At 40.0% G+C, this 22589-nt stretch overlaps 1 protein-coding gene and 1 long non-coding RNA gene across 46 annotated transcripts in view; one reads left to right on the top strand and one right to left on the bottom strand.

Moving 5' to 3' along the window:
• ZBTB20 (zinc finger and BTB domain containing 20) overlaps nucleotides 1-22589 on the top strand; it is an 873240-nt gene that overhangs the window by 729580 nt on the left and 121071 nt on the right. The gene's annotated exons all lie outside the window — the stretch shown is intronic.
• LOC138849283 (uncharacterized) lies at nucleotides 20868-21893 on the bottom strand. The gene is made up of 2 exons (XR_011387890.2): nucleotides 21579-21893; nucleotides 20868-21241 (listed from the first exon to the last, which is right to left on the bottom strand). It is a non-coding gene; the product is annotated as an uncharacterized LOC138849283 (long non-coding RNA).

The raw sequence follows: 22589 nt of genomic DNA, 5'->3' as shown, positions 1-22589 counted from the left end.
TGCACAATGATGCTCAACAAAGCATTGTTGAAAATGTAAAAATCAGAACGCAGCCAAAATGTCCAAAAATAGGAGATTGCTTAAATATATGTTGACATATCCATAGAATAGAATACTGTGCATGATGAAAAAATATGTCTTGAAAGAATGCAGGTTGCAAAACAATGTATACAACAGGATTTCTTTTTTGTAGGAGACAATATATTTATATGAGAGCATTTCCAAAAGTTTATGGAAAATGAGAATAAAAAATAAGGTGATTTTCATGCAAAAAATTTGAAATCCATGCATATTTTTGATAATATGAATACATATTTTCTATGAACTTTATTAAAGACCTTCCTACAGTGGTGTCTCAGGGTAGTACCAGAAAAATATATCCATGAACATAAACATATATAACTGGGTTAATAAATAAGTCCAGGTGCTGGCTTTTGTAGGTCCTCTTCTACATGGTTGCCCTACTCCATTTTAAGCCAATAGTTGAAACACATCCTGAGGCTACTTTTCAATTCTCCATTTAAAACTGATTATCCTTCTTGCCTCTATTCTTTAGAGAATATAATCAAGAATAAGATTTCCATAATTGTTTTAAATACTTGAAAAAGTATTCTTGCTGGTCTACATGCTAGACTGTCACAGAAGCAAAGCAAGAGAAGCAAGTCTGTGAGTTGGTTTGTTCTTCTAAGGCACATTTTGTTGACACCAAAAATTATTCAAAATTAAAAAAAAAAACTTCAGATGTAGAAGTTACACACAAATATGCAATTTATGTGAACACAAAAATTCTTAGGGCTAGAAGTGAAACTTATCACACAGGAATGAACTTTGTGCCAACCATAGTAAGCAAAGCTTCCAGGTAGAAACCATCAAAGCTATATGCAAATTTCCTCTTCCCAGCACTTAGCACATTGCCTGGCAGATAGCAAAAACTCAGAAAATACTTATTGAACAAAGTACAAATAAATTAACACTACCATAAAGAAATGATTAACCTGCATATCAAAAAGTCAGATGTCTTTTAAATAAAAAAAAAAAAACACAAGAAAATTTGGATTTTACTGACTACTGTTAAATGTTCCAGATAGAGTTTGCTTTTGAGTTAATGATACCATAATTTTTTCCTAGAGAAAAATATGTATTTGTGTGATTGTGTGCAAGCATGCGTTTAGGCCAGCATGAAAAGAAGTCAGAGATGGTGCTTTTGAAGACGAGTGTGGTATTGAAGGTGCTAGCTCTCTTCCTCTAGCAGGGCTAGCTCTGTAGTTTATGATTTGACTGGAACATCCCTCTCCACTTCTTGAAGCATTCCCCACCTCTCAACACCAGAGCATCTGTTCTCATGGTTCTCTGGTTCGTCCGAATGGCCTTCTTGCTCCTTCATCTGTTTTCCCTTCATAGGCCCACCAAATATGTTTGCTTTTCCGTCTTCCCTCCCTGCATTCTTGAAATCAGTGGGCAGTTTCATGGAACCCATACAACTGCAACTAGGTGTTCTGATCACCTCTGTGAAAATCTGAATATCTGTCCCTGGCCTCTGGGATCATCAGTTTCCTATTGCTGACTGGAGATTTACACCAAGATATTCTACCCCAACATCTCAAACTTTAAACAGTCAAATGGACCCAAACATACTTTATGACTTCCTACTCCCATGCTTTGGTTCATTTTCTATCCATTGCCCAAAGCCTATCTCTTCAGTTTCTAATTGTCATAATTTTCCCCATACTACAAAATATATTTAAAACACTGCCTTCTTCAGGTGACTTTTTTCAGTTTCCACTGTCAAATGATATTCCTCACATCACTGAACCCTACAGAGTTGTGTTAGTAGCCCTTTATGGCATTCACCTGATTTTGAATTGCATTTTTTGTTTGATGGTGCTGACTTTCTCCCAAAATCTAAAAATCAGGCTTATTACTTCTTTCTTATCTTTGTAGCAACTATATAGAGCTTAGGTCCCAGCAGAGTTCTTTCTTCACAGCAGGTACTTACTAAATATATATTGAATTTAATTGGATTTATGTCTTGCTGGTTGTATGGGTGTCACAATTTGAGAGACAGAAGAAGTCCACCTACCCAAAGTGTCTCCTTCATTTTCTAGTCCACAATACCTTCTTTGGGGATATTTTCTGCTAGAGTTGGAAAGGTTTGCAGGTCCTTTTCTTCTACAGAAGGTGAACTATCATCAAGATAATGTGCAAGTTCTGCAACTTCTAAGATCTAATCACTTTCCCGTAAAAGAGACCAGGGTCTTAAAAAGAATACATCTAGGGGGCTAATGCTGTGGCGTAGCAGGCAAATCCACTGCCTGCATTGCCAGTATCCCAAATGAGTGGCAGTTCAAGTCCCAGTTGCTCCACTTCTGATTCAGCTCTCTGCTAATGTGCCTGGGAAAGCAGCTGAAGACGGCCCAATTGCTTGGGTCCCTGTACCCAAGCCACCATGTGGGAGACCCGGATGAAGCTCCTGGCTCCTGGTTTCCATGTGGCCCAGCCTTGTCTGTTGCAACCATTTGGGGAGTGTACCAGAGGATGGAAGATCTCTATCTATCCCCTCTTCTCCCATAACTCTGCATTTCAAATAAATAAATATTTTTAAAAAAAAAGATTTTAAAAAAAGATTTTATTTATTTATTTATTTGAGAGGTAGAGTTACAGACAGGGAGAGGGGGAGAAAGAAAGAGAAAGGTATTCTATCTGCTGGTTCACTCCTCAAATAGCCACAAAAGCTAGAGCTGGGTCAATCTGAAGCCAGAATCCAGGAACTGCTTCCAGGTCTCCCACATGGATGCAGGAGCCCAAGCACGTGGGCCATTTTCTGCTTTCTCAGGCCATAATCAGAGAGCTGGATCAGAAGAGGAGCAGCTGGGACTCGAACCAGCACCAATGTGGGATGCCAGTGCCATAGGCAGAGGCTTAACCTTACTACACCATAGTGCCAGCCCCTCACATTGCTTCTTGACAAATTAGATTCCAGAACCAAACTTCAAAGATGCCAGGAGCCCTGTTTCAGAAGAATGGTGGGAGTGGCAGCTAATAATTTCAACCTGTTGATAATTAAGTATAATAGTGAAATGTTAAAATATGTACCATTAATGAAAACCAAGCCTAATACTCACCAAACTATGGCTAAATTCTTAATCTAGAACAAACTTACCAACCAGGCCAGGTTTCTTTTTTTCTAACCATGGAAATAATTAATTATCCTAATCCATGTGTTTCACAGTTGGTCATTTTTTTTAAGTACAAGAATTTACTGGAAACAAAAAGTCCTTTCTAGTTAGTCCTATTTGAAGGACTGGAGGTGAAGGGTTGAGTGGAGAAGGAAAAACAAAGGGAAAAAAGAAAAAGGAAAAACAACCCAGTCTTGGAAATATCTACAAACACCAGGATATTCGGATCTCAAAGAAACAGCACCTTGTAATGCACCTTCTCACATTTAGTCCTGTCCTTGTAGTGCTGTGATGTGGCACTTAATGCTCCAGGGGACCTGGTGCAAGTGTTAGAAATACAACCAAAAGTCTCATGAAAATGAGCCTCTTACCGGTGAGTGAGCTGGTCTGCCATGGCCTCAGGAAATCCCCCCAGCTATGCGCGTCCTTTTTATCCACTACATCCTCTGACTCAAAGGGAAACCTCACTTCACCTCCTTGACCAGAATTGAGCAGACATTGATTTGGTTACCCGGTGCTTTATTTATTCATTTATTACTCTCCATCATTTGTATTCCACTAGAACAAAAGAATGCATCTTTTCTCAGCATCAATTTAACTTTAAGGATGTGCCAATGTGTGCTTGTCGGAATGTGCATATTTACGTTGATGTAATTGTATGGGCAGCTTACTTTAATTTAAAATATTTTGCTTCAAAACTGTAGTACTTGGAGCCTCATCGTCACCATCACAGTGCACAAGGACCCTACTTGACACATTAGCTGAATTCCTAAAAATGTTTCACATAAAGTGAACCTTTTAAAAGAGAATCATGTTTTTCTATTCACTGCTATAATTAGTCAGTTTAAGTGTCACGGGGGAAAAATAAGTGGCCCAATGCATACTTTTTTAATAAAAAGTAAGAATCACAACTTTCACCTCAGTGATAATGATGCATTTACCTATGGACACTTTATATGCATTAATTGCCACCAAGAAAAGCCAATATGTAGTGAATCCAATTAAACTACAGACAGTTTGGAAGCAAATGCTCTGTGTAAACCACTGAAATAGAGGTGGTGGGAACTTCAGAGAAGCATAAGTCAGGGCTTGTCCTCAGGGAGGTTATCATCTAGCTAAGGATGCACAACAGGAAAGCTGGAGTTGTAGATACAATTAAAGATTTAAATAATGGCTCAAGATATTCACATATATTCTTTGCATAATTACATTAATGATTTCTAGTAAAATATACAGCACAGTTCATTTTCCTTCCATTTAGAGGACTTACTGATTGGGAACCACAACTCTTGCAGTACTTAAATAGCAACAATGTATGAGCCTTTCACCTGAACTCAACTCATAGGTTGGTTTAAACAAAGTTTAGGCAAATTGAGCGATAATAATTTGCTTTGTGACAGAATACCCTGTTGTTTTAAACATTGAAAACATAGTCGTTTTGCTACAAACTTCTCTTCAGGAATGCTTGTTGAACTAATGAACAATGCTAAGTAGATTTTTGGTATTAAACAAACAAGGAATAGCCTCTGAAGGTAAATGCCCACTCTCTCAATGCCAGCATTGGACACCATGCTTTCTTCAATTTTATAATACTGAACTTGTTCCTTCTTAGCAAATATGTTCAAAGTTGAGTTGGCCAGAAAGAAACCATGATAAATTCTGCCGCTTGGTCTTTTCAATGCAAAACTGATTGTGATCAAAATAGAGTACATGTAGGTAATTAAAGGATACAGCATAGCATCCCTTAGTTATAACCAAACCAAGGGATTAGTGTAAATTCAGAGGGAAACCATGGAGGTATGTACAAATTGTTTAGCCTAACAGTGAAAATGCCAGTCATGACACTAGTTAAGTTTCCTGCATCCTACTTGGAAGTACCTGGATTCAATTCTAAGCTCTGGCTCCTGATTCCAGTTTCCTGCTAATGCAGACCCTGGAAGGCAGTGTCAAAGACTCAGGTAATTGTGTTCCTGCCATCTACATGGAAGACATGGATTAAGTTCCCAGTCCCAGCATTGGACTCAACTGTTGTGGGTATTTGGGGTGAACTAACGAATAAAACTCTGTGTGTGTGTGTGTGTGTGTGTGTCTTTCCTGCCTCTCAGATTGAGAAAAAAAAAGGAAATTAAAAAAATAATATCAAGCAAATGGTATCCTAAGCTTACAAAGCACTTTAGATACCTCATGTATTTTGACCTTCAGAACAAGCTTTCACTTTGGTAAGGTACATATTAGGCTATTTTACAAATGAAAAATCTGTGAAGTTTAAAAGGATAGATGACTTGCTTAAAGACACAGAGCTCTTAAAAAGGTACAACTGCTTCCCCTGGGATGCACACATTTGACTGGCTCACAGGAAACAGCAACCTAAATGGAATCTTAGCCATAGCCGAACTGCTCTGTAAGACTCAAGGCACAGGAGAGTTGCCAAAATGTTCTGTGTAGACTTTAATCCTCAGGAGATGGAAGACCCCCAGGCCAAAAATCACGCACTCCATAATTTCATGCCAGAATGTAAAGAGATGTAAATACCTCTTATGAGATTTTCTTCCCATTATCAAAGTTCTCAGTAGATACTGTGAATCTTCACTACTCAGATATTGAGTAAAATCCCGGTGCTTTTCCATGAAAATAATGGTTGTGTTTAACCTGAGTGTCTCAGAGTTCTTTTAAACCTACTAAGAGATTTGACTTCAGTATCTAAAAAGATCTCAATCCTGGTCTGGAAAATCCTTCCCACCGACAAGGACTCATGTCTTTGCCATTGAAAATTATGTGAATATAATCAGTTGTCATTAAGAGGGCTTCCTGGGAAGTCTTGCTTGTTTAAAGATGGTTTGGAAATGAGAGAGATCATGGGCCTCTTTACTAAAACTGAATGACACTAGAATTTGATTAAAAAAAAAAAAACAACAAAAAAAAAAAAAACTGTGGTTCTGGATCCTGCAACCACAGACCTTGGCAAAATACTGACAGAAACCAAGCTATCACTGAATTTCAGTACCTAATAGGAAAAGTTCCAGATCAAGAAATCCAGCACTCAGTTTTGGAGACAATGTCAGTGTGTCCTCCATTAACACCTCAGATTTCCAGGCTTCATCCTAGAGTATCTGGAGCTTCTTAAACTTTTTTTGCTATGATTATCTGTGAGCCTCAGTTAACATGAACAATCAAGACAATATCCCCAATACCTTGGCCCTAGGAGACTTGCAATCTGAATGGATATGTCTTCCATAATAATAATAATAATGCTGAGGGTATAGCATGTTTCAATATTCGTGATCTTGTTAAGTTTTACATTAGCCTCTTGCATAGACAGAGCAATTATAATAATAATTACTATTATTATTATTCCTATCTTCTAGATGAGGAGACAAATAGACTAGGAAAATGATCAAAGGTCATATAGCTGGTTAGTGACAGGTCAGTAGTTGTGCTCAGGTCAGTAGGTGATCCTGCTCAGAATACAACATTTTTTTCTTGCCTTTTTTTTAAGATTTATTTTATTTATTGAAAGGCAGAGTAACAAAGAGAGACACAGAGAGATGGAGAGATCTTCCATCCACTGGTTCATTCCCCAAATGGCCACAATGACCAGGACTGGGCCAGGCCGAAGCCTGGAGCCAGGAGCTTCTTTTGGGTCTCCCATGTGGGTACAGGGGCCCAAGCACTTGGGCCATCCTCTGTTGTTTTCCCAGGTGCATTAGCAGGGAGCTTATTGGAAGTGGAGCATCAAGGATTGGAACCAGTACCCATAAGGGATGCTGGCCCTGCAGGCAGTAGTTTAACCAACTGCCACAATGCTGGCCCCGGCTTATTTTTTACTAGCCTTTCCAAGTCCCACAGATTTACCTTATGGTAAATCTTATGACAGCTAGTTGCTCTAAGCTGAGCTGTAGAATCACCTAACACATGAGACATCCACCTCAGAGCATCTGCTTCAGCAGGTCTGGAGTAAGGCCTCAGATTTGACATTTAGAACTCCTTTGTAGGGAATAGTGATGTTTCTTCTGGCCCAGGAACCACTCTGTTAGGAGCACCGTCCTACAGGATGCTTGCAGTCATGCAGCAGCACTGACACATTAAAGCAAGGTAGTTTTTTCTTCCTTTTTAATTGTGAAGTATGTTTTTACTAAAAAAATTTATTTATGTATTCATTCTATCCATTTGAAAGACCAAGAGACACAGACAGACAGACACACAGATCTCCCATCCACTAATTAATTCACCCAAATGTCTACAACAGCTTGACTTGAACCAGGCTGAAGCCATGACCTGGGAACTGAGTCCAGATCTCTCATGTGGATGGCAGGAACCCAACTACCTAACCCATCACCTTCTGTATCTCACTGTGCATATAAGCAGGAAGCTGAAATGGAGAGCAGAGCCAGAACCTGAACCCAGGCACTCTGCTACCAAAGGTGGGCATCCTAACCAGCAGCTTCACCATTGCACTGAACACCCACCCCAAAATAATCATCTAAGAAGAAAATTTGTTTTGCAGATGCTGTCTAATGCTGCTCTGCTTTTCTATTTCTGACCTCCTTTAGGAAAGAGTAGGACAAATGAGGAGAAGGGGCTAGCAAGACAGCACCTCACTGTTTTGAATGAGTTCAGATCTTCTGTCACTCAAGGATCAAACTGTGAAACCCTTTGATTTGCTCTGAACAAGAACTACTGTTGTAGATTAACTTGGATATTTGATTGCCAGCTTACCAATGAGGTGCTGCTATAACGCTGGACATGGGCTAATGTAATTAGATCTATGTACAAAGCAACTCATTAATTAGCCAGCAATCGGGGCCGGCACTGTGGTGTAGCTGGTAAAGCCACTGCCTATGGCACTTGCTTCCCATGTGGGCACCAGGTCATATCCTGGCTGCTCCACTTCTGATCCAGCTCCAAGCTAATGCACCTGGCAAAGCAGTGGAAGATAACCCAAGAGCTTGGGCCCCTGCATCCACCTGGAAGACATGGAAGAAGCTTCTGGCTCCTGGCTTCGGATTGGCCCAGCTCCAGCTGTTGTCACCATTTGGGGTGTAAACCAGGGGATGGAGGATCTCTCTCTCTCTCTCTCTCTCTCTCTCCCTCCCTCCCTCTCTCCTCTTCTCTCTCTCTCTCTCTCCCTCCCTCCCTCCCTCCTCTTCTCTCTCTCTCTCTCTCTATCTCTCTCTCTAACTCTGCCTTTCAGATAAATAAATAAAATATTCTTAAAAAATTAGCCAACAATCTGTATGTAGAATGCTTCATGACAACCTAGAAAGAAGTTTTTTTTTAGATTTATTTATTTACTTGAAAGAGTTACATAGAGAGAAGGAGAGGCAGAGAGAGAGAGAAAGAGAGAGGGCTTCCACCCACTAGTTCATTTCCAGTTGGCTGCAATGGCTGGAGCTGTGCCGATCCGAAGGCAGGAGCCAGTAGCACTTCATCCGGGTCTTCCACGTGGGTGCAGGGACCAAGGACTTGGGCCATCTTCTACTTTCCCAGGCCATAGCAGAGAGCTGGATTGAAAGTGCAGCGGCTGGAACTTGAACCGGAGCCCATTTGGGATGCCAGCACTGCAGGCAGAAGGAAGTTCTCAATAGCAAGAGAGAAATATTCATCTCTGAGTTATACTGGTCACTATTTTCCTGAAGACTGGTAAGGGTTCACATGTGATCCACTGATTTTGAACTCAAATTAAACCTGAAATTATAAAAAAAAAAAAACTAAGAAATACTTCAGTGGTGTTCAAAGATAATGTCCAGATCAAATGCTGATGGGCTCTGCATTTTCCATAGCTGTTATAATGAATTACCATGAGGCTGCTGGTTTAACACAATGAAAATGTATTCTCTTAAAATCCCAAAGGCCAGAAATCTGAAATCAGTTTCACTGTGCTAATGTCAAGGTATTGGTTGGACTGGTTCCTTTTGGAGGCTGTAATGGAGAATTTATTTCTCTGCCTTTTCTCTCCTCTGGTTGCCTCCGCACTCCTTGGCTCATGGCCACTTCCATGCCTAACTCCAGTCTCTTTTTCTTCTGTCTCACATCCCCAACTATTGACTGTGATCCTCCTACCTTCCCTTCACCAAAGCTCTTATGATAACATTTAGAGCCTACCTAGAAAATCCAGGATTTTAAGATTATTAAATTAATCATAATCACAACTCTCCTTTGCTATGTAAGGTAATAGCCACAGGTTCTATGGATTAGGACATGGAGTCTTTGGGAGGGGGGGATATTATTCAGCTGACCACAGCTCTTTGTGGTATGTTTATCAGACTACATAGGATTATGGTACCCCTTTCTCAGAACCAGAATTTAAGAGATTATTTAATAAAGTATGTCTCAAAGTGGGGTGACCAGGGCTATGAACCACAGATAAAAGCCCCTTGCAAAGTATGGGTGAAGGAATATTAGACCAGAGACAAACTGTCTTCTAGTACTGGTTTTACTTTTATCAAGTTGTTTGACCTTAAACTTTCCATATAAAATATATCTGCTACTCAACTCTCTGTAAGCTGAGAAAACCAGAGTATTCCCTAAATAATTTTGCCTGTAGAAAATCCATCAGACTCTTCCTATGTGGCAACTATAAGTCAAAAGCTTACTTACCATCTCTACTCCTCAAGATAAACCTTGCCCATTTTTTTAATCCAAAGTTCACCTAAATTCTGAATTTAGAATGTGTTATCCATGGAATTCTTGCTATAAAATTAGTTTTGATGCTGTAAAAATTACCCAAACAAATGCTTTTCTCTAGCTGATTCTTAAATATCCTACCCAAAAATATTAATTTAATATAAACATCAAATCACATGTCTTAGGATAATACACACACACACATACACATATATCGCTTTTATATATTGGAAACTTGAGGCACTGAGACAAAAAATTATATTTGGATATGAGAAACTAAGAGGAAGGGTTTCTGTTGCTTCCAGCTTTTCTAAATTATTGTCTACCACCATGAGCAGGTGTGATGCCAGACAATAGATTAATATGCCAAGCAGAGTGTAAAGACCTCGTTCCCAAAGAGCTCCATCTCAAGGCATGAGTAACAAACTAGAAGACCATCACTGAGACTGATGTCATTATTGCAGGGGTCAAAGAGGTGAGAAGGCTTTCTAAATGTATTTGCTTTGCCTTCTTCTAAGATAAGAGCATAGAACTTGACCACAGATTCTCACAAAGGAACAGGACTGGTTTAATACAAATCTCTCCACAGCAAAGGGATCATCCCAGAAAAACCAACTTTAAATGATAGCTTACAGAGCACCACAAGGAATAATTTGAAGGAAGTTTATAGGAAGGAAGGCTTGGAGGGCTGAACCAGAAAAGGTACATGCAAGTAAATCAAATCATGGCATACACTGAATTATACCATTTATTATAATGTGCAGAGTATGCGTGGAATTTTGAACTGGAAGCTGAGGAACCAAAGGTCTAGATACTCTCATGCACAGTAAATAAATTAACCATTCATTCTCTCATGTTCCATATTCGCTATATCTGGTGACTTGTTCATGTCAGTATATACTAAAAATGACTGCTAGCCCATGTTTGTCCATGGATATGCCTACCTGTTAGTGCACGTGAATAAAACGTATATATCCTGTGTGGTTTCTTGGGTATCATGTAGACCCAGTGAGTTTTTAGAGGCCAGGGATTCTTTAGGAAGAGGAGAGGGGTTGTGTCTATTTATGACTGTCAAACTTCCCTAAGCTTATTAAATTAGGGTCCTTTGTCCTTTTCTTCTGTGGTTTGAAGATTATCCGAGTAATACATTGGGAGATGAAAAAACCTGCCGAATAAGTCAGGGTCTAATAACTGGATTAATAACTGTTGTAAAACCCCTGAGTTCAGTGTACGGTACCATTCAGGACCTACTCTCATCTTCGACTTTAAAAGATCAGAGTTTTCACTGGTGTTTTCATGCTGGAGACTGCACAGTGTAAGGAAATCAGCTTATCATGAACAGGTCATCAGCTCTGGAAGTATCTGCCCATGAGGAAAAAAAATGATTGGAATCCTGTCACCAAGGAAATGGTTTAAAAATCTGTTTATTTCAGTGCCAGACAAAAATCTTAGCTTCAACTAGTTATCTTTATTTTGCAGTGACTTTAATTCTTTTGCCCATTCGTTCATTTATTACATGGCTACTATATACTGATCATTTAGGGAGAAAAAAAGCACCATAAATGATGATGGAAATCTTAAATATAACTATATGTTTATGTGTGTTCATATGCTTTTTTGAAGAGCACATTTGTGACAGGAAGTGAAGAATAGCATAGTCCGGGGAAAAATTAAAGAGACACGATGTAATTATCCGAACTGGAATTAAGCCAATTAATAACCCGTGTGCTAACACTACCCTCAAAGTGCTGAAAATGCCGTCAGATATTTAAATGCCCTGGGCGGTCATGGTCAGTGATCATCACCTCAGCCATTTTCAACACCATGCAGGGACTAGGCTTCCCCCGGCCTCTGTTAAAGGTTGCACCTGAAGTGAGCTACAGAGAAGGTACAGATTATATCATGTGAGCACCAGGGGTTCTCAAGTGATGGTTCAGATTTTGCTGATTTCTAATAAAAATCAAAATGCTTGTGTTTTGTCCATTTGCTTATTCACTCAAAACAGATTTACTAAATACCGGCTGTGTACCAGTATGTGCCATGGCTGCTGAGGCAGGCTTTAGAGTCACAAGGCCTGGATTTAATTCCTAGCTCCACACTTACTACCTGTGTGATCCTGAGAAAGTTGCATAACCTCCCTGCACCTCAATTTCCTTTTCTATGAAATGGTTACATTGGTAGTACCTAATGCATAGGATTTGGTAATGCAAAAGTGTGATTTTTTTTTAAATGTAAGGCACTTATCAGAATGCTTAATAATCCAGGAGCCGCCGTGATTATTATGAGCCAGGAAATGTACTAAAGTCTGGGAACAAAGAGATGATCAACTCTCAGATGACCTAAAATCTTTGAAGTTTAGATTCTACAAATTTAGTGTTCTAAAGTTGGTGATATCTACTGGCTACCCTTTCTAATAGAAGTTTGTGTAGTAGACGCTTGCTTTCTTATATGCTTTCATGTCTTGAGCAGGCATCCTTTGAATATGACACACTTGGCACATCCATAATATACAATTTTGTTTATTTATATCCTCAAGTTATGCCTTCCTTGATAGTAACTACCATGTAATGACTAGCTGTGTACTTTTATATATGTTAACCCATGTCATCGTCAAAACGACACCACAGAACCAATATTATCACTTTTTGCAGATACTTTGTACAGCTCTGAGAGTAGCTGTGTCTTCTGTAATGTTAGAGAGCTGTTTGCTCCAAAGTTCATGCCCTTTTTACTCACTTCACAAGCACTTTACTGCTTCGCTCTGCACTCTTCCCTATCAGGTACTTTCAGGTTGGTAGGAGAATCTGCCAGTGTCAAAAACACAGATTTCTCCCCATCCCCCAAGTCGATAGACACCGTTTGTCTCAGGCGTGTCACAGCAGCCATTGTTAAAGAGGTTGGTGTGCCAATAAACTCAATTAGTCTGGATGTGACTTCTTGCAGATTAGTTGCTTTTGCATGGGCTCCCAGGTGCCAGACATTTCTTTGAGTTTGCCTCTCTCACCCGTAGAAGCCACTTCATTGCTGAAGCATGACTAAAAGAGCTTTTGCTTTTGTACCCACCATACTTCTTGTTTCAGGACAAGAGATTGAACCTCTCTAGTAACATCTGATGATATTCTTCTCATCGTAAGCACCTCTTTCTCCATTAAAAAAATACCCTTAATTATCTGTTGTCGAGAGGGAGGTCCTTACTAAATATGATCATATATGTCCTCAAAAAGACACCATCAAATTGTGGGCAGATAATGTAGTTTCCCCTTTCTGTTTTAGAGGCTCATTTTTAATTGAAAAAATATCAAAAAAGTTACCTATTGCTAATCTTCCAGGTAGAAAAATCTCATCAGTGATTTTAAACGACATCCTAAACTGAAAGACTCAATCTCTTTCACCCACAGTGTACCTATATTTTAGAAATGAATTGTGTGAGAAAGCCACATCTTCCCACAAAATGATATAGAGCAGATGATGTTCATAGAGCAAATTATCAACTCCGGGTGAGGTATATGTTGATTAATCCACTAGCCTTCATTCGCTTAGAACTGTGGCACCAGCTTTATACCTTGCTGAGATGGGGCCTCTACAACATTATATTTTTCTGCTTATCTCTGAGAAAAAAATTAAGCCCTTAAATCTCTTAAACGTAGCATTCAAAAATGGACAAAAATAAATAAATAGATTCAATGTGTGTTTACATATACATGTGCATGTATATTTCCATTTGGCTATTTAGGCATTTTGAAAAATTGGAGGTTTGTACACTAACTATATAGATGGAGAAATCTTACTATTCTGTACCTGTTGGACCAGAAACCCTAAAGAATTTTGGAGGTTAGCTAACAGGCTGCTGGAGCCCTGAGTTCTAGTGTCAACATTGCTATCGCTTTTGCAATTTATTACTCTGAGTCTCTGGGCCTCAGTTTCCTCATCTGCTGAGTGAGGGAGTGGGGGGATTGATCCCTGGGGCTTTCCCCAGCTCTGCATTCTGTGGGTCTGCAAATCGCCTTTAGTGTCTGCCATCGTCTGCCTTGCCAGCTCTGCTTGTCACAAAGATTAATCCATTTTAACTGTACCTTGGAGTGCACCCGGGAGAGGAGGATGGATGGATTGTTTTGCACCTATTATTGCATCAGAACTTTTGCCTTTTTAGATGAGATCGTGCCGTGCCTAAAACCTGTCTGCCTCTCTGCCCACTGACTTTGTCGGTGCTGATCTCTTGCCACCGTGCCTCTTCTTCCAGCATCCATCTCCCTCCAAGCTCTAGATTCGGCATCCGACTGTACCTGTCTTGTTCTCTGTAGCATCTGTCTGCTGCACTCCGAGACCATCGTTAATAAACTTTCACACATTACACATAAACCCCTAGTATGTTGGCACCTGCACACAAATATCTACGCTTCATAAAACTAAGGGAGAAAACTCCATTTTTTTAAAGGACCTCTATCTAGTGTCATTTGTATGTGCACTTTTTGTTTAGTTGTAAGTTTTAATAGTTCCCCCTTTGAGGATTTGTCAGTACGAGCAGTATTGCTTATCAGAACACACCAACAGTCTTTTTGTAATATTCGCTTTTCCCCTTTGGTTCAGCCGAGCCTGCTGACAGATCATTCAAATTCAATTGTTTTATGTCTAAGCCGAACAGCTAATTAAAGTAGGGATGATTAACCTGACTGGCAGTGTCGCTCTCCCTCTCGCGCTCTCTCTCCCTCTCCCTTTCTCTCTCTCCCTCCCTCCTGTTCCAATCAGTCTTTTTCTCACACACACTCTCTCTCTCTCCTTCCGTGTCTCTCTCTCTCTCTCCCTCTCTCTCTCTCTCCCTCTCTCTCCCCCCTCTCAGTCTCTCCCTCCCTCGGTTGGTCTCTCTCTCTCCCTCTCTCTCTCTCTGTCTCTTGCTCTACTGTTTTTTTTTTTTCTCCCTCTCTCTCTCTCCTAAACGTGGTCTGCTTGCTGATGGCAGAATGGCACTCGGAGATTTGTGCATTGTGTCTGGTTTCCTACGGGCAGGCTGACCCAGTGCCTCCAGGGACTTATCAATAGACCACTCAGAAGAGACACAGACAGGAGAGAGGAGGAGGGGTGGGGGGAGAGAGAGAGAATCAATATCAAGAATAGAAGGAGCTCCGAAGCCATTTTTTTTTTAAAGAAGTATCGGGACTTGGGAGAGGGTGACAAAGAAGGTTTTTCAAAGAGGCAGTGGAGGAGGTTCTCATAAATTTGGAAGGAAACAGTTCCCTGTCTTGGGAAAAGGAGAACTCCTGACTGATTAGCATTCACACCAGGTATGAGATGTTCGCTACCCCTTATCACTGTGTCGCAACCGAGATGGAAAAAACCTTTTTTTTTTTTTTTAAGGAGACTGAGGGAGCATGTATTTCGCTGTGTTTGTTGTTGGGGGGTAAGAGGGGTGGCGTGAAAAGCTGTGGGCATTTGTGTATGGGAGCAGAAGAATGGAAGCAGTACAACGGGGGGTGGGAAAGAGTATGGAGTATGTTACTGTCTTCCCTGTCTTTGTGCACCCCTGGGGGGTTACCCAAGTTCATTTCTAGCAGGTGGATTTAGACGGGAGTTACTTAACGCTTGACCGCCAGTTTTGAAAAAAAGAAAAAGAAAAAACGCTGCTTCCTATGTCTATTAAAGGAAGCTCCAATTTCTCTCTCTCTCTCTCTCTCTCTCTCTTCTCTCTCTTCTCTCTCTCTTCTCTCTTCACTCTCTCTCTCCCTCTCTCTCTCTCTGCCCCCCCCATTCCTCTTCCCCTCTCTCCCTCTCTCTTCTTTTTTTCCTCTTCTAACCAGACAGCGGGAGGGTTCCTGGCTCTCAGCCAGCCCAAAAGCCTCTAAGTGTTTTGCACTTGTTTCAGGGAGTAGCTGCCCGGGGATTTTTCAGCATTTTCACTGGAGAACAAAGAGTTCTTTACAAAGGGAAGGGGGGGGGGGGGGGAGTGAGCTTAATGTCTGATATATGTTTTTCTATTTTTATTAGTTTTTCTGCCTAAAAAGAAAGAGAGAGGAACAGAACATTCACTCCATAAAGACACAAAGACATTCAAAAGAAATCCAGTTATGTTTTCTCCTCACCACTCCAATATATACACACATGAAAAATTAAAAGGAAAAAGACTAATTAAGTTGGATATGTTGCTCTTTTCTCCTCCTTGAATCTTTCTACATCCAACGGTTCCTAGGCTCACCCCATGCTGGTTTTTTCCTACTCATAATAAAAGTTCTTCAGGATGCATCTTCTCTTATCTCTTTGCCCTAACTTGGGTCCCCAAAATCTAGTAGAGAAAAGAACAAGAGTCCACCAGATAATCAATTTAGTGGCAAGAGCATCTTCTCCTTTTGCCACTTGGGTAAAAAGTTAATTATGGAATTTGGGTTCCCAAAATATCAACGGGGTACATTAGTTCATTTGATTTCCCAAGTTTTGCATCCATCTGTTTGAAAGGTACCACTTTGCCACTTGTCAGTTATTAAGAAAAGGTATAGGAAGGAAGCAGATATTTCTATTTTATTTTTGTTTCTATTACATAAATGACAAAACCCCCAGAGAGATTACTTGCCCTGTCTATGATACACTAGTTCAAGCAAAATATAGTCTAGACAGATTTTTCAATGATTCTGATTGCCACATAGCTTTGTGTTCTCCATATGAATTTTTTGCCTATGCTTGTATATTTTTACTATAAACTGGTGTTTGTAGCAAACATTCCATAATGCTTGTCATTTTCAAATTAATGCTCCAACAGAAGAAAAAACATATCAGGATGTGAACTGTTATGTGCAAAATGTAGTAAGCAATTGTTTATATATGCTGTTCATGTTTATCTTTATATGCGGTCTCTGAATTGTAACTGAAGAAAATGTTTTCTTTCTAAAAGTTCTTCTCTTAATGTGTTGATATGTTGATTGTCATTTGGAAAAAAATTTAAGGTACATGATAGACACAAAACTGAGCAAGGGGTAGAATTCACAAGCACCATGAAAATTGTGAAATATCTGTGATCCAGTGCCTAACTATAGGTAACTATTTGGCCAAGGAGAAAACAGCTCAAACTGTTATTTCAAGAATTAGAAACTCTCGTCTCCCTTTTTTTCTCATCAACTGAAAATATCATCAATACTTATCCCTGGGGAGGGAAACTGTAGGAAAAACTAAAGATTTATGCATTTGTCCATATTTATAGAATGCATTTCTGTTAACTGCTTCTTAGGTATAATGCATACCAGGGCAGAGTGTGGTGCCTCTTCAGTAAACCCTCCTGGATAGGAGGTGTGAGTGCCTTATGTTTGAAGTAACTTGATAACCAGGAGTCTTTTCGGGGGAAACTTCCCTATGTCTGTGTCGCTTCACTAAGGACCTTCAGAGAAGAAACAAGTACTAGGTGGCCAGTGTTAGCCCGTGGATTTGCAGAGTGATATCAGAGCTAGGAGAACTTTTGGCAAATAGAATATTTTCTAGGATAGCTCCCTTCCTCCACTTACGTGTTTTCTTCAGGAAAATTCTTGAATTGCCTTCAGACTTTTCTCTAAATTTTGTAGAATTTTCAATGCTTTTAATAGCACTTAACGAGAAAAAGACCTTTGAAACAAAAGTCATCGAAATAAAGGGAAAGAAATCTGGTCTAGAAAAAGTTTAATATTGAAGGCGACAGCTTTTTTATTTTTCCTTTCGGCTTATTTTTCATTTTTCCCCCTTGAGCCCCTTTGTTGCTGTGATCTGTTGTGCCTATATTTGGGGGGGGGGATTTTTTTTTCTTTTTTTTTTTTCTCTCTCTTTTTTGCTTTTTGATCTGTTTTGGATGTAACTGAGGGGATCTGTGAAAAGGGCAGAGGCACTGGGATCAGAGGGTCTTACTGAAAACTGCCTACCTCCTCTTCATCCCAACTCAGGCAGCTCCTATCAGCTGGCTGTACAGTGAAAGGTGATAGCTGTCATTCTGGGCTTCTTGGTAGATCTGACCTGAGAGTAACACATTCACAGGAGAGGAGAAAAGGGGAAAAAAATAGAGGAGGAGGAAAGAAAAGCTCTTTGAGCTGGAATACACTGGCCCTTTCTTCCTGTAGGCAATCCGCTCCAGTTCTTGGCGAGGAGTCCTGCACTATCAGATATCATATGACTTTTTATTTAGATTCCTTTTCGGAGAATGGCCTGTTAGGACTCTGTTTGTTTTCTTTTATTGAATTTCCTTCTCCCCTCACCCGCTAGTTTTGTGTATCTGTGTGTGTCACAGAGTGTGTGCGCGCGCATGCATATGTGTGTGCAATTTTTATCTTTGTTTTTGTTCTGTTGATCTGATGCTTTATTTAAGGACAAAGCTTTAATTATTTCAGTATACTGGTTTAATCATTTGCCAAAAAGAAACCTCATTCGAGGCTTTTTGGGGGGTCCATTTTTAAACACATCCATTAAGATCCCAAAGGCTTGTGCTCGGCTCCTGGCCCACTCCCTCACCTTAATTTAACCCTCCTCCTCATCAGAATGCATAGCAGTGGGAGTGAGGAAACACCTGTGCCGAGTTGAGAGGGAAATAAAAGTAGACGCAACTTCTTCAAATCTGCACTCCTAGTTTCACTTTAATAAACTTTTTTTTTATTTGTTGAGATTTTGGGTTTTCCTCCCCCCTCTGGTACCCTCTGTTGGGCCTGAGAACATCAGAGATGGTGAACGATGTGGCTATGGGGCTTTTGTGAGAGCAGCCGAGCACCCCTGGCAAGTAGAACAGGAGCTGAAAGTCACTCAGAGACTTGAGAATGAAGTAAGAGATTTCAGTGAGATCTGTGAAATCTGTAGACTGGTCAGGGTTTGGTGGTAGATGGTAAAATGGAATACTTAGGGAGACTCAAAAAATGAGAAAAAGAGAAATCCCCAGCCAGAAGCGACGCAGGCATTGCCGTTGCAATTAGTACTTCAAAAAGCGTATTTAATCCAATTTTTAGTTTGTGTATCTCAAAATGTCACCAAGCAAGATGTGGGTGCCTTCCTCTCCAAGCTTGCTGGGAAAAACAGATGAATTATACTGACATTACCACTGGGTTTCTCCTCAATTTTTGATATCTTTTTCGGTTTTGGAAGAGCTCAGCTTTTAGTGAGCAAAGGGAAAACATAACTTCTCTAGGTATGCCCATGGCTGCATACACGTCGTTCTTGTCTGTCCCTACCAGAATCTGTCCTGTCCGAGTGGGGATCGATTTGTGTCGAGAAACCTGCAGGTCTGCCTGGACAGTTCAAGTGTCCAGCACATTCCTTAAACCCAGACTTTTCAGTCTCTTGTGACTCTCTCTGAAATTATTATTTTTTTAACAGACCTTAAATTTGTAATGGCTTATCATAGCCAAAGGTGAGTTTTCTTGAAACTTGGAGGAAAATGTATTCCACCCCTTTAAGGGCACCCAAAAGGGAAGGGAGAACCATTTTTCGTTCAACAAAAAATTCTAGAAACCCTTCTCCCCCCAACGGAAAACTCCAAAACAGCTTTGTCTCAGAACGTTAAACTTGGCATGGATAAGAAATGTGAGTTTTGCTTTGTTTGAGGAAATTTGTTTTTGAAACAACAATGTTATAAATATTTTTAAATTGCCTGCTGAGCATGCGCTGTATCTGACTTTATTCCTAGTTTTAAACACACAGCAAAGTGCAGGCTTCCGAATGGCCACAGGTAAGGCTGTTGGTTTCTGTGATCTTGCTCTGAGACAACTCCAGTGAATCTACTCAGTTTTCCAGAGGGGAAAAGGGCGAGAGCGAAGTTTAAACCTGGACACCCTCCTTAAAAGCATAGAGCAAAAGTAAATTGCCCCAACTAGGGCTCGCACATTGTACTTAGGGTAAGTACTGTTCAACTTTCCTTTCTTACAGGACTTGCCTGTATTAACTTTTTGACTTCATACTAGCAAAAGAAATTAAGACGAATTTTAGCTCGATAAGGGATTTGACTGAAATGGAAAATTTGCAGATTTTTCAGGGGATTGATTGTGCATAAATTTGGGGATACGAGAATTTGCCAGTGAAATGATAGCAGTTCTGTGCTTACTGAGAGCAAAGATGTGCTAGTCTGAACATGCCTGATCTCATGTGGAACTGAAAGCTAAGTCTAGGTGGGCCTGTAATGATACCAGAAAAGGAACACATGTATCTTTTGTGCAGCCTTAAGAAAAAAAAATAATAACAGGCTTCCAAAGGGAATGACAAAGAAGTAGGTGCTCCTCTTGCTTAATAAGTGGTCAGACTTTGCTTGTGGAGGTAGAGATTTTCAGTTGCTTTGGGTTGTTTTGTTTTGTTTTGTTGTTGCCATCGCTTTTGAATTCTATTATTTGCTGGCAGTGATTGTTAACACTTTCCATTTTTCAGAATGCTTTATCTCCATTAGCTCCATTTGATGTTTCCTCTCTTGGTTACCTTTCGCAAGTCTGCAGTGACCCTCTCAGTCTTTGCAATTTTTACCGATTCTGGCCAGGATATACCTATTCATTAGTTGTTTCCCTGTGGTTGTAGTGAAGATCATCTCCTTTTTTGGGGGCTTTTATAACTATCTAAACAAATTACATTTTGAGGTGAAATTTCTCGTAGTTGTTCTTGACTCAGAACTGAACTTGTCTTGAAAAGGCTTGGAGAAAATAAAATCAACTGGGCTTTTTTTTTTTTTTTTTGAGCTCTAGATATATTAGTGAATGCAAATGATTTTTTTTACAAAATATTTATTGACATGCAATGCTTTTCTAATTTGTTTTCTTGTTGTACTTTAAAGCAGAACCTGAAATTTAAATATATGTAAAAGAGAAAGAAACCTACTAGGTTAAAGCTGATATTTTAAATACTCAATTTAAAGTTGAAATAGTTTAATTTTTTTCAACATATCACCTTTCAATGTCAGTCAGTAATACTTTATGCAGATACACACACACACACACCTTTGTACAGGTATACATATACATACACAGAGAGAGATAAATCTGCTTTTTGTTAAATCTGTTTTGACTTAAGAGAGAAAGGATTGGCATTAATGCAATGCTTTGTAAAATTTAGTATATTTTATGATTTTCCCTATAATTTCAAGATCCAATACACTTTTACTTTCACTCAATTGTTTAATATAGGTATGTACTTATTCACAACTTGATATTCTAATAATTTATTCTAATTGTAAAATATTTTCATAAGTCTCACACATGTTTGAATTTGTGCAGCTAAATGGAGGTTCAGGTTGACTCAGATGCAATTTGCTTTGTTCTGTATCTATTAGTGTGCTAAGGAGTTTTTTACTTTCCCAGTCGAGAAGGGGTATGCCCGTCTCTTCCTGTGTGTGATATCCGTATGTCTGCAGTATTCTGAAGAAGAAACTTTTTAACCTGTGGTCTCCTGGAAAGCTTTCCAGCGAGTCAGAGAAGTAATCTTTACCTTGCTGCTCCTTGGTGCATCTGCTTATACTCAGTGTGCCACCAGCAACCCTGAAAAAATAAAAACAGTAATAAACATGAAATGATAATTTTTCTGATCACAGAACCAGGAAATACCATAGAAAATTGTGGCATATGTAGGAAAATGCCAAGAGCTTCTCCAGTAAGATCAGCTGTTTTAGTACTTTTTTTCCCCCCCTGAATTTTGTTTGTGACTTTTTTGGCTTGCTGAAGCATATCCCCATAATCTTACGAAGTCACAGCAAATTCCCAATGCCACAGCAACACTGTGCAGTCGGGGAGAGCCGAGCCTGGGTGGCTGCAGACTTCCCCAGCCACCACACAAGGTAGGAGGAGTAGGTAGGCTTCTCTTCTCCTTGCTTCTTACCTGGGCTGTTCAACCTGTCAGGTAGAGAAATTTTCTCTCTGTAGCTTTCATTTCAACTTTCTGTGTCTTTTCCTTCGGTAGCCAGTGGCTCAGTACTTCCTAGAAATGGTTCATGTGGCAGAGTAGCCCATTTTTATTTTATGCTGAAACACACGGAAAACTTTGAAAATTGGGAAGGGCAAAGGAAAAGGGGCTTCGGGTATCTGGGAAATCTCCAAAGTGGCATCGGCTCAGAGCTGTTTCGCCGGAGCTGCTCAGGTCTGGAACTTTTCTGTTCTCTGCAGAGCCTCAAAGTGGTGGAAAGTGGTGAATGGGATAACTATAGGGTGCAAACTGTGATTCAACTGATGCAGCAGATGGAGCTCTTCCCCCTAAGTCTGTGTGGAGATTAACGTCCCACTCTAGTTCGTGGGGCTCCCTGCTTCAAGGTGTGTCGTTCTACACATGTAACACTGGGGCCTACGTAGCTGCAGAAGAGGTTTCCTGGCCCTGTGCGAGACATGAAGCATTTGCTCAGGAACGCAAGACAGTGCAGGGGAGCAGTAAAGATGGGTGAGAAATGACGTTTACCTATCTAAATTTCTCCCTGTGTTTGCTGATATTCTTAAGTGTGAAGTTAAATCCTAGCAGTTAGCATAGAAGTGATTATTCCGGTAACTGTAGCAGAATATATAGCACATACAGGATTTGGGCTGTATTCATTGCAAATCTTTCAGGATATCTGAACTGTGCAGATCTCTTTTCACTTGATTCTGTGAAGGAATCTTAATACCGTAACGCAGCTGTTCCATCCAATTAGTCTGGAGAACCTGGCTGAAATGTTATAAATTCTGAATTGTGACAGCACTGTGGAGGGCAAAGCAGCTACGTTAGTAAGGTGCCCTTGTAGAAGCCAAAATATTTTCAACAATAACTGAAAAACAGATCTCAGTATCTGTCTTAATGTAGAAAGAACTACTTGTTTATTTCTCTCTTTGAATTAATTGAAATGAATAATTGCCACAGAATTCT

The sequence above is a fragment of the Oryctolagus cuniculus genome, chromosome 4 (genome assembly GCF_051225735.1).
Source record: "Oryctolagus cuniculus isolate XC-2025 breed Fujian yellow rabbit chromosome 4, ASM5122573v1, whole genome shotgun sequence".
Lineage (NCBI taxonomy): Eukaryota > Metazoa > Chordata > Mammalia > Lagomorpha > Leporidae > Oryctolagus > Oryctolagus cuniculus.
Note: the sequence above shows the minus strand (reverse complement) of the source record. Positions and strands in the feature narration are given on the sequence as shown.